Source organism: Dermacentor andersoni, chromosome 3, assembly GCF_023375885.2.
Source record: "Dermacentor andersoni chromosome 3, qqDerAnde1_hic_scaffold, whole genome shotgun sequence".
NCBI lineage: Eukaryota > Metazoa > Arthropoda > Arachnida > Ixodida > Ixodidae > Dermacentor > Dermacentor andersoni.
Window position 1 is genome coordinate 203,791,907 of NC_092816.1, and position 13,042 is coordinate 203,804,948.

General features: G+C 47.9%; 2 non-coding genes across 2 annotated transcripts; both read right to left on the bottom strand.

Annotated features, from left to right (window-relative positions):
* Positions 1-3,650: 3,650 nt before the first annotated feature.
* On the bottom strand, positions 3,651-3,723 carry TRNAM-CAU (transfer RNA methionine (anticodon CAU)). Its single transcript has one exon. It is a non-coding gene; the product is annotated as a tRNA-Met (tRNA).
* Positions 3,724-10,986: 7,263 nt separating this feature from the next.
* On the bottom strand, positions 10,987-11,059 carry TRNAM-CAU (transfer RNA methionine (anticodon CAU)). Its single transcript has one exon. It is a non-coding gene; the product is annotated as a tRNA-Met (tRNA).
* Positions 11,060-13,042: the final 1,983 nt, after the last annotated feature.

The following is a 13,042-nucleotide window of genomic DNA, read 5'->3' on the forward strand; positions in this document are numbered from 1 at the left end:
TCAGCATACGCGAGTACTTTCACGTGTGATGACTGCAGTCTGTAACCTGAAATTCGGTCAGAGTTGATAATTGCCAGGCATAGCGGCTCTAAATACACTGCAAAAAGCAAGGGGGAAAGCGGGCATCCCTGTCTTACTGAAGAACGTACAGCAAGTCTGTCAGTGAGATCGCCATTAACTATAATGCGGGTCGTACAGTTCTTGTAGGCCATTTTTACGCCCTCTACTATAACGTCGCCTAGTTTGGAGTGCTGCAGGATGGAAAAAAGGATTTCGTGGGAGACGCGGTCAAAGGCTTTCGCCAAGTCGAGCTGCATCATTGCTATCTGACCGCCAACTGCATCGATACACTCTAATACGTTGCGTGCGACATGTACATTTGTGGCAATGCTACGACCTTTAATTCCACATGTCTGGTGGGACCCTACCAATTTCGTGATCACAGACTGCAGTCTTTTTGCTAGCACCTTCATAAATACATTGTAGTCGACGTTGGTGAGACTAATCGGTCGATATGACCCCACCAACAGTCGTTCTTCCGGATCATCAGTCTTTGGAATTAGAACGATGTGAGACGTGTTGAAAGACAATGGAACCTGTTTGCGTTCGTAAGCCTCAGTTATCACATGGAGCATGCACTGTGCAACAGAAAGCTTAAAGGTTTTATAAAAGGCCGCACTTAGCCCATCTGGTCCAGGAGCTTTCCCAGATGGTAGGTCGTCTATTGCTTTTTCTATCTCCTGTAAAGTTATAGGCAGTTCAAGACGTTCCTTAATTTCATCATCTAGTCTTGGCACCAGCCTCAAAAAGTCCACATGGAAGCCTTCTATGGTCTCGAGCTTATTGCTAAGAAGTTCCGTGAAATGTTCGGCTATAGCGCTCTGAATTTCTCTCGCATCTTCCGAAGTCCGGCCGTCATATCGGATGCTCCTAATTTCTTTCTGGCTAGCATATCTTTTCTCGTCTGATAGCGCTCGTTTTGTCGGTGTTTCGCCAGCCCACAATTTTTCAGACCTTGCGCGTATGACGGCGGCTCTATACCTGTCGGCGTCAATTCTTTCGAGCTGGCATTTCACTTCCCGTATTTCTTTCGTGAAAGTTCCCGGCGCGCTACTTTCCATGCTCAGCATCCATTCAAGTTGCCCGTTCATTTCTTTTTCTTTTTCTTTCTCTTTACAACTAACCAAGCTGCTCTTTTCTATTGCCTTCATTTTTACCCACTCTTTGAACCCCTCCCATTCAGTTGCGAAACTAGCTGGCTGCGCGTCTAGCAGTTTGTCTAGCTTGGTCTTTACTTGCATAATGAACCCTTCATCCTCCCAAAGCTTTGTGTTCAGTTTCCATAAGTGCCAGTTAAAGCGCGATTTCCTGCCCTTCATTCCTAAAGTCATGCTCACGAGGCAATGATCACTGAAAGACACAGGTTTAACGTCATAACTTGAGCATAGCGTCATAAGTTCGACCGATACATACATCCTGTCTAGTCTCGCATGGCTTTCGCGCTGAAAGTGCGTGTATTCTGGGTGGGTCCCAGTGGAGAACACATTGCCAACATCCTCCAGGCTATACTCATGCACAAAAGTATTCAAAACTTCAGAGCTCTTCTCTCTCAGTGGCCTACACTTCACTCTGTCAACTGCGGCACACACACAGTTGAAGTCTCCCAGTACAAGCAAAAACTTGTCGCCTTTGAACCATGGCTCAAGGGATTCAAAAAAAATTTTGCGCTCGCTTTCTACATTAGGAGCATATACACAAACAATTCGCCACCACAAATTCGAAAATGTGAGATCAGCAATCAAAAGACGACCACTTGGGCATGCAAATACAGACTCTACGTTCACATTTAACGTCTTACGGATGAATACCCGACGTCCCAACAGAATGACAGACGCACACATGAAAGTTTGCTTGAAAGGAAGACACCATGCGGTCAGTGTGCTCTTGGCTCTCTATTTTCGACTCTTGTATAGCAATTATATCAATATCGTTATCCAGAAGAAGGCGATTAAGCTGGTATTATCGCCTTCTTGCTCCCAGCCCTCTGACATTCAAGGTCGCAAATCGAAGTGGAGTAATAAGATTAAAAGCCATGTCTTGGAAGAAGAAACGCCTCTATCCGCATGGTGCCTACCTTCATGGGTGACGTAGCCTTCCTCACGACTGCCAGAACCTCTTGACACCGGTCGACCAACACAACCGGCGCTGACACGGACCAGGACCTTGTGCCACTACGGAGGCAGTTTCCCCGCCTTCCGCGTGTCGGCCGGAAGGTTCGGCCGCGGTTTTAAAGACGAGCGTCTCACTCCCCCTGCCTTCGGCGGAGGCTCATCGCCGCCACCGCCAGGCTGCAGCTTGAAGTCACCGCTTTCTTCATGCGGACGTTCTCCAGCCATGGTGCTCGCCGCTTCCTGGTTCGTCTCCATGGTATCAATGCCGGGGGTCTCCACGCTGCTTTCTTTGGCGTCCGCGGCTTTCGCCACCTCCTTCACCTTGTCTACGTCGTCCTGTTCAGGCTGATGCTGCGCCTGTACGCTACCATCTGTTGCGCGGGAGGCCCCGCCTTCTGCTTCACCAGAGTCGTGAACTATGGCTGAGTATGGCGCTGTGGTTGTCCACCTGCACGGGTTGCTTCCTCCGCATCCGTCTCGTCCATCAGCATCTATGACGAGTCCTCGCTGGTTCCCGGGCCTGCTATGCTCGCGTGAGTGCGAGTACACTGGTCTTCTTCGTGCCCGTAGCGTCGGCAGATTCCGCAACGCGGGACTCGACATTCCTTGCGGATGTGGCCCGTACCACGACACCGAAGGCACAGCGGGGGTCTGCCTGGTACCACGACAAGCGCCAACTCACCGCCAACGCTAAGTTGGTGTGGCAAGTCATCCAACTTCATGCCCGCTTTCAACTTGAGGGTGACAAGCCGGGTAGTTGAGTCCTTCTCTGCCATACCTTGCACACGCCAGCGCTCCCGGGCTACTTCGGTAACTTTTCCATAGGGCGCAAAGGCGACACGCACGTCCTCATCAGGCACGTTGTGTAGAAGCCAGTGGAGCTTCAGTCGAACGTCCTGGTTCGCCGGGTCAATCACCAGGCAGCGCCGGTTTTTTACACGCAGCTCCCCGATGCTCGAGATCTTCTTCACCGCGTCCGCGTCCTTGAAAGTGATAGCCCAGACATGGCTCATGCGATACGCCCCCAGGGCGATAACATCCGGAAGAAGCGAATGCTTTGCCAATGCGTCTCGGAAATCTTCAATCCGGTACGGTCGCGCCGTAGAATCAGCTTGCAAAAAAACTGTGTTTAAAACATAACGACCTGTTGGCAGACCTGGCAGAACAACCTGGTAGGTGCCCTCCAGGTTCCATCGTCCTGTTTCCGCGGCCAGACAAGGCCGCTGAAGCCGCTCCAACGGAGCCCGTCATCATGCGTCCGTCACGCTCGGTGGCCGGAAGCAGAATCCCACTGCGCTACCGAGGCAGACAGGGTGCACGACAAGACGTGTCGAATCTCCTTACTGCTATTTTAGACGGAGTTGAGAAAGTAAAATAGAGTGAAGCAGTTACACCGCATAAGAATGGAATATACTTTCAGTATAGTGCCTAAATATGAGTGCACCATTGCGTCAGGGAGCAAAAATAAAGCGCCGCCTTTGCCCCGAGTTAGGATCGAACTCACGACCTTCAGATTATGAGACTGACGCGCTGCCTACTGCGCTACCGGGGCATTTTTTTTTTCTTTATTGCCGTTTTGGACGCATAACACAAAGTAACATGATAAAACACTTCAGCCACACTTGGGCTGACGCGAGTGGTGCTAAAATCTTTTCAATTGGACTAATTCATCAAGTAGTGGTATCCACTCTGGTGGATCAGTCCGTGCCCTGAAACATTCTCGAAGATAAAGAACACTTTCGATGAAGTTTTCACGTGTGGTACTGGTATTTATGTCTGCATGTCGCACCTGCATTCGCGTTTTCCACAGACTGTGGAGGCCAAGGAGCATGATTACGTCGTAGGGCACTTCTTCACTATCAACTGGTAAGTACCGGATGCCGTAAGGATTTAAAGGGAGTTCCTTTTTAATCGTCCTCTGAAGGACATCCCAGTAAAAAATGGGATCCCAACATTCTAGGAAGACATGTTCCACTGTCTCGGGCTTCCTGCATAACAAGCAGTTTGTTGTCCATGGCACGAATAGCCCTTTATCATGCAGCCAGGTTTTAACAGGCAGCGTACCGGAATGCAGTTTAAAAAAAAAGGTTTTGACAACTGGTCTAACGGGCATGTTCTTAATTCTTTTTAAAATATCTTGCCCTGGCCCTCCAAAGTGTGGTGTCCGATAAATGGGTACCGGCAACATCACGTCAACCAACGCTTTGTACAGCTTTTTCTTATTGACATTGCATAGGTACTCAGGGCTGAAACGTACTTCCAACATCTTGTACGACAGAACAACCTCGCGCAAGTATCCTGTCACGGCACCACACATGTTATCACAGGAGACCAGCCTTCCAGGGAGCAGTCTCTGTAGGCGTACTTGCATAACAGTTCTTAGAAAGGGATCACTTTGATCACGCAAAAACATAAATCGCGAGACCACTTGACGCAAAAAAAGATGCGCCAGGCCAAGGCCTCCGCTTTTAACGGAAACAAACAGGTTAGTTCGGCTGGTTCTTTCCCAGGTGGACGCCCAAACAAAAACAGCAAAAACACGATGCATTTTTTGAATAGCTGTTCGGGTCGCACACAGCACATTCATGACATACCAGAGCTTCGAAATCAAAAAGACATTAGAGATAGAGGCACGGGAAAACATTGATAGCTGTCTTCCTTGCCACGCGACCGCTTTCTCTTTCATTCTCGAAGTTTCTTCTTTCCAGTACGAGCTGGGATCCCGATAACAATCCAGAGGTACTCCTAGATACCGCGTTGGCAAGGTGGACCATCGAAGCCGAGAAAAACAACCCGGTGTTACGTCCCATTCGCCATGCCAAAAACCGGAACTTTTTCCCCAATTGATCTGACTTCCAGTCTGAGCGCAGAATTTTTCAATCACAATTGTCGCTTCACAGATGCTCTGTCTATCAGCGCAAAAAACCGCTATATCGTCAGCATACGCGAGTACTTTCACGTGTGATGACTGCAGTCTGTAACCTGAAATTCGGTCAGAGTTGATAATTGCCGGGCATAGCGGCTCTAAATACACTGCAAAAAGCAAAGGGGAAAGCGGGCATCCCTGTCTTACTGAAGAGCGTACAGTAAGTTTGTCAGTGAGATCGCCATTAACTATAATGCGGGTTGTACAGTTCTTGTATGCCATTTTAACGCCCTCTACTATAACGTCGCCTAGTTTGGAATGTTCCAGGATGGAAAAAAGAATTTCGTGGGAGACGCGGTCAAACGCTTTCGCCAAGTCGAGCTGTAACATTGCTATCTGACCGCAAACTGCATCAACACACTCTAATACGCTGCGTGCGACATGTATATTTGTGGCGATGCTACGGCCTTTAATTCCACATGTCTGGTAAGACCCTACCAATTTCGTGATCACAGACTGCTGTCTTTTTGCTAGAACCTTCATAAATACTTTGTAGTCGACGTTGGTGAGACTAATCGGTCGATATGACCCCACCAACAGTCGTTCTTCCGGATCATCAGTCTTGGGAATGAGAACGATATGGGACGTGTTGAAAGACAATGGAACCTGTTTACGTTCATAAGCCTCAGTTATCACATGGAGCATGCACTGTGCAACAGGAAGCTTAAAGGTTTTATAAAAGGCCGCACTTAGCCCATCTGGCCCAGGAGCTTTCCCAGATGGAAGGTCGTCTATTGCCTTTTCTATCTCTTGTAAAGTTATAGGCAGTTCAAGGCGTTCCTTAATTTCGTCATCTAGTGTTGGCACCAGTCTTAACAAGTCTACATGGAATCCTTCTATGGTGTCGAGCTTATTGCTAAGAAGTTCTGTGAAGTGTTTGGCTATAGCGCTCTGAATGTCTCTCGCATCTTCCGAAGTCCGGCTGTCATATCGGATGCTCCTAATTTCTTTCTGGCTAGCGTATCTTTTCTCGTCTGATAGCGCTCGTTTTGTCGGCGTTTCGCCAGCCCACAATTTTTCAGACCTTGCGCGTATGACGGCGGCCCTATACCTGTCAGCGTCAATTCTTTCGAGCTGGCATTTCACTTCCCGTATTTCTTTCGTGAAAGTTCTCGGTGCGTTATTTTCCATGCTCAGCATCCATTCAAGTTGCCCGTTCATTTCTTTTTCTTTTTCTTTCTCTTTATAACGAGCCACGCTGCTCTTTTCTATTGCTTTCATTTTTACCCACTCTTTGAACTCCCCCCATTCAGTTGCAAAAGTAGCTGGCTGCGCGTCTAGCAGTTTGTCTACCTTGGTCTTTACTTGTATAATGAACCCTTCATCCTCCAAAAGCTTTGTGTTCAGTTTCCATAAGTGCCAGTTAAAGCGCGATTTCCTGCCCTTCATTCCTAAAGTCATGCTCACGAGGCAACGATCACTGAAAGACACAGGTTTAACGTCATGACTTGAGCATAGCGGCATAAGTTCGACCGATACATACATCCTGTCTAGTCTCGCATGGCTCTCCCGCTGAAAGTGCGTGTATTCAGGGTGGGTCCCATTGGAAAACACATTGCCCACATCCTCGAGACCATACTCATGCACAAAAGTATTCAAAACTTCAGAGCTCTTGTCTCTCAGTGGCCTACACTTCACTCTGTCAACTGCGGCACACACACAGTTGAAGTCTCCCAGTACAAGCAAAAACTTGTCGCCTTTGAACCATGGCTCAAGGGATTCAAAAAAAATTTTGCGCTCGCTTTCTACATTAGGAGCATATACACAAACAATTCGCCACCATAAATTCGAATAAGTGAAATCAGCAATCAAAAGGCCACCACTTGGGCATGCAAATACAGACTCTACGTTCACTCTTAACGCCTTACGGATGAATACAAGGCACCCACCCGACGTCCCAACAGAATGACAAACGCACACATGAAAGTTTGCTTGAAAGGAAGACACCATGCGGTCAGTGTGCTCTTGGCTCTCAATTTTCGACTCTTGTATAGCAATTATATCAATATCGTTATCCAGAAGAAGGCGATTAAGCTGGTATTGTCGCCTTCTTGCTCCCAGGCCTCTGACATTCAAGGTCGCAACTCGAAGAGGAGTAACAAGATTAAAAGTCATGTCTTGGAAGAAGAAACGCCTCTATCCGCATGGTGCCTACCTTCATGGGTGACGTAGCCTTCCTCACGACTGCCAGAACCTCTTGACACCGGTCGACCAACACAACCGGCGCTGACACGGACCAGGACCTTGTGCTACTACGGAGGCAGTTTCCCCGCCTTCCGCGTGTCGGCCGGAAGGTTCGGCCGCGGTTTTAAAGACGAGCGTCTCACTCCCCCTGCCTTCGGCGGAGGCTCATCGCCGCCACCGCCAGGCTGCAGCTTGAAGTCACCGCTTTCTTCATGCGGACGTTCTCCAGCCATGGTGCTCGCCGCTTCCTGGTTCGTCTCCATGGTATCAATGCCGGGGGTCTCCACGCTGCTTTCTTTGGCGTCCGCGGCTTTCGCCACCTCCTTCACCTTGTCTACGTCGTCCTGTTCAGGCTGATGCTGCGCCTGTACGCTACCATCTGTTGCGCGGGAGGCCCCGCCTTCTGCTTCACCAGAGTCGTGAACGATGGCTGAGTATCGCGCTGTGGTTGTCCTCCTGCACGGGCTGCTTCCTCCGCATCCGTCACGTCGATCAGCATCTCGGCCGAGTCCTCGCTGGTTCCCGGGCCTGCAATGCTCGCGTAAGTGCGAGTACACTGGTCTTCTTAGTGCCCGTAGCGTCGGCAGATTCCACAACGCGGGACTCGACATTTCTTGCGGATGTGGCCCGTACCACGACACCGAAGGCACAGCGGGGGTCGACCTGGTACCACAACAAGCGTCAACTCACCGCCGACGCTCAGCTGGTGCGGCAAGTCATCCAACTTCACGCCCGCTTTCAACTTGAGGGTGACGAGCCGGGTAGTTGAGCCCTTCTCTGTCATACCTTGCACACGCCAGCGCTCCCGGCCTACTTCGGTAACTTTTCCATAGGGCGCAAAGGCGACACGCACGTCCTCATCAGGCACATTGTGTAGAAGCCAGTGGAGCTTCAGTCGAACGTCCTGGATCGCCGGGTCAATCACCAGGCAGCGCCGGTTTTTTACACGCCGCTCCCCGATGCTCGAGATCTTCTTCACCGCGTCCGCGTCCTTGAAAGTGATAGCCCAGACATGGCTCATGCGATACGCCCCCAGGGCGATAACATCCGGAAGAAGCGAATGCGTTGCCAACGCATCACGGAAATCTTCAATCCGGTACGGTCGCGCCGTAACATCAGCGTGCAAAAAAACTGTATTTAAAACGTAACGACCTGTTGGCAGACCTGGCAGAACAACTTGGTAGGTGCCCTCCTGTTCCATCGTCCTGTTTCCGCGGCCAGAAAAGGCCGCTGAAGCCGCTCCAACGGAGCCCGTCATCATGCGTCCGTCACGCTCGGTGGCCGGAAGCAGAATCCAGGCTTCTTTTTTTTCTTTATTGCAAGTTCCCAACGTTTTCACGTACTCGTACATCTTATGAGCAACACAACCAAAACCTACAAAATAAATAAATATTCCACGCTTCATGTAGAAAATGAAACATTCTGTAATAAAGCGGCCAGCGCAACTTGGCTGACTTTGTCTATGAAAATTCTTTGAGGAATGCCAACGCTTCAATCCTCGGTAGCCACTCAGGTACAACAAATTCTCCTTTTTTTACTTCAATAAAGCGTGACATGTGTTCACGGAAATGCAGGTGCGCAGGCCGTGCGTCTGGGTCACAATAGAAGCCCTCCATTCGGGCTCGCCATATACAGTAGAGGCCTGTGAGCATGATGAGGTCAAAAGGGACGCCGTCCTCATTATCTAGTGGCAGAAATCAGATGCCGTACGGATCCAACGGGAAATCTTTCTTTATGGTTCTTTGGAGGACATCCTAAAAGAACACCCCCTCCCAACAATGAAGGAACACATGGTCTACTGTTTCTGGTTTTTTGCAAATCAGACAGTTGGAACCCCACGGCATGTAAAAACCGCGTTCTTTCAAAAACGTTCTCACTGTCAGAGTGCCCATGTGAAGCTTGAAGAAAAAAGATTTCACTCCTGGCTGCACGTCCATTCTTTTTACGCGTTTTAAAACAATGTTACCTTGACCTCTACTGTACATGGATCTGTACATTGGCACTGGAAAAATAACATCACACAGGCCACTGTACAGTTTCTTTCTTTTTACACTGAACAGATAATCATTCGAGAACCGTACTGAAAAAAAAAAAACGGACACTCGCTACTATCTCTTTAAAAAAACCGAATACAGTACCAGGCATTATTTGACTGCTGATAACAAACTCTGGTAACGCATAACAAAGTCTCACTTGACACACCGCTCTTAAGAACGGGTCGTTGAAGTCACGAAAGAAAAAAAATCTATTTCCAAGCTGTCGCACGAAAAGGTGTGCCAGACTTTCACTCGCCGAAAAAGAGTCGTACGGCTGCAGCGTTCTCAGCTGGACGCCCTAATAAAGACAGCAAAAACTCGATGCAACTTCTGCACATACACTCGCGAACAATACAACACTTGCATAATATACCATAATTTACTAACAAAAAATAAATTGCACACTGTCGCTCTGGCGAAAATTGAGAGATGAGCACCTTTCCACCTCTCCGCCTTTTCTCGTGTTTCACGTTTTCTAGCCATAAATCATCAGTTTTCTTATAATTTTCAAGTGGAACGCCGATGTACTTTACTGGTGTTTCAACCCATTTCACGTTAGCAAATCTGTTGGGGGCTGATGGCCACTCGCCATGCCAGAACCCCAGGCACTTTCCCCAATTAACAAGGCTCCCCGTCACTTCCCCAAACCTTCTTACTACCGCAGCAGTCTCCAGGAGACTCTCTTTTTTCGTACAACACACAGCTATATCATCAGCATACGCCAAGAGCTTTACCTCCGACGCCTGTAATCGGCAACCATGAACCCGGTCATTTTCAATGATTGCTAGACATAACGTTTCAATATAAGTTTATGAAAATATTGGCTGGCAGACTTCAGACAGTTATAACGCAGATTGTGGAATCCCATCAAACCTGTGGTATTAAGGGTCGCTATATTTTTACTAATATTCATTCTGTGAGGTGTGTGCTTGAGTGTTGTGATGCCTATCGGTCGGCAGTCGCAATCCTTCAGCTTGACCTAGAAAAGGCATTTGATTGTGTACCTCATGCCATTTTATTTGCCATACTTGAACATGTTAATTAAGGCTCAATCATCACGGATGGTATATCCATAGCGTATCGAAACTGCAAAACGTGCATCATAGTCAACAACAGATTGGGGGGCCCAGTTGAGGTCCAGCGGAGTGTGCGTCAAGGGTGCCCAGCGAGTCCGCGCTACCGAGGCAGACAGGGTGCGCGACAAGACGTGTCGAATCTCCTTACTGCTATTTTAGACGGAGTTGAGAAAGTAAAATAGTGTGAAGCAGTTACACCGCATAAGATTGGACTGTACTTTCAGTATAATGCCTATATATTGACACAGGGCAGAAACATACTTAAACAACGCGCGCAGGTTCATGCGCCCCCTCAAGAGGACAACGGCGTATTGGAGAAAAAGAAGACGAAATGATGGCACGTGTTTTCGCCGCACGCACTTGCATCGTAGATGGCCGTTGTCAGCGTCTACAAGAAGAAGAAGAGGTGAAGCGACGCTCGAGAGAGAAGAAGAAGGCATTCTTGATCTCCTCTTCAGAACGCGGCAGTCCTTTTTATTTACCCCCAGGGCACAAGTTAGCCCACAATAAATAGTTGTGTCTGGACTCCCTTAATTGTTCGTTACAATATCAGTGCACCATCGCGTCAGGGAGCAAAAATAGAGCGCCGCCTTTGCCCCGAGTGAGGATCGAACTCACGACCTTCAGATTATGAGACTGACGCGCTGCCTACTGCGCTACCGAGGCTTTTTTTTTTTTTTTTCTTTATTCACAAAATGACATACATACATAAAAACCCGTTGGGCTACTTGGACCAACGTGACAAGCTAAAATTTCTTGAAATTCACTAATTCATCTAGAATACCCAACCAGTCAGGCGGATCTGCCTGTACACGATATATCTCACGTATGAAGATAATGCTTTCAACAAAGTTTTCTCGTGCTGAGCGCGCATTCACATCGGCGTGCGTTACCGCCATCCGTGTCTTCCAAAGACTATGGAGGCCCAGGAGCATTATCATGTCGTACGGAAAGCCCTGATGGCTGTCTACCGGCAGGAAACGTATACCCTGTGCTGTTATCGGCAGTTCCTTTTTAAGAGTTCTTTGCAAGACGTCCCAATAAAAAATTGCATCCCAGCACTCAATGAAAGCGTGCTCAATGGTCTCCGGCTTGTTACATAGCACACAGTTTGTCGTCCATGGTACAAATATTCCTTTGTCGGCTATCCATGTTTTGACCGGAAGGGTAGATGTATGCAATTTAAAGAAGAACGACTTTACGCTTGCTCTCACTGGCATCCTTTTAACTCTTTTTAAAACATCTTGTCCTGGGCCTCCATAGTATTTCATTCGGTACAATGGCACTGGCATCATAACTTCAACTAAATCCTTGTAAAGTTTCTTTCTTGTTACTGTGCTCAGGTACTGAAGGGAAAACCGATCTTTTAATATTCGAAGGGAGTCGACTACCTCTCGCAAGTAGCCTTTAAGCCGATAGTGTACAGGCTGTGCACTAGACACAATAAATTCAGGCAAAACGCTTTTCAAACGGATCTGGATCATCGTACGCAAGAATGAATCACTTTGATCTCGTAAGAAGACAAAACGAGAAACAATCTGTCGTAAGAACAAATGCGACAATCCAAGACCACCATCTCGAACAGGACGAAACAAGTTGGTACGGCTGACCCTTTCCCAAGTGGAGCCCCAGATAAAAACAGCAAATACTCTGTGTATTTTCTGTACATTCACACGGGTCATCGACAAAAATTGGAGGACATACCACACTTTGGCAATTAAAAACAAATTACAAACCGTTGCCCTTGCAAACATTGACAAATCACGACCCTGCCATCCTCCGGTTTTCTCTTTTACGCGCGACGTCTCTTCCTCCCAGTACTGCGCGGCACTCTCGTAGTGCTCAAGCGGTACCCCCAAATATTTCGTAGGAGACACAGACCATTGTAAATTGGTAAAGAGAGACGGTGTGTTGTCCCAACTTCCGTGCCAAAATCCGATGCTCTTGTCCCAATTGATCTCGCATCCGGTTTGCCTGCAATATCTTTTAGCATCGCTTATCGTCTCTAGTACACTTTGGCGATCTGTACAAAAGATTGCGACGTCATCAGCATATGCAAGCACTTTAACATGGGACGATTCAAGCTTATAACCATTTATTTTTTCGTTACTTATTAGAGATAAACAGAAAGGTTCTAAATAAATTGCAAAGAGCAGCGGTGACAATGGACAACCTTGCCTCACTGATGATCTGAGTTTAATGTTCTCAGTTAGTGTCTTATTCAGCACGATATTTACTATGCAGTCATTGCCTAAATATGAGTGCACCATCGCGTCAGGGTGCAAAAATAAAGCGCCGCCTAAAGCGACGGACCTTCAAATTATGAGACTGACGCGCTGCCTACTGCGCTACCGAGGCTTTTTCTTTTTTTTATTGCCTTTTCAGAAACACCAACAAAAAGAATCAAATGCAGAATATGTACATTTGCTAAAAACACCAGCCACAGTTCTGCCAGTGTAAGGCGCTTAAAATGGCTTCACAGAAGCCAATTGGTCCAGCACAGGTAGCCATTCCGGGTGGTTCACATAGTGCTCTGAACATGTCGCGTGTGTATAATACTCTCAACAAAATAGTGTCTTGCTGAGTGAGGTCGCATATGACAATGCCTGATATCCATTCTCGTCTTCCATACGCTATACATGCAAAGCA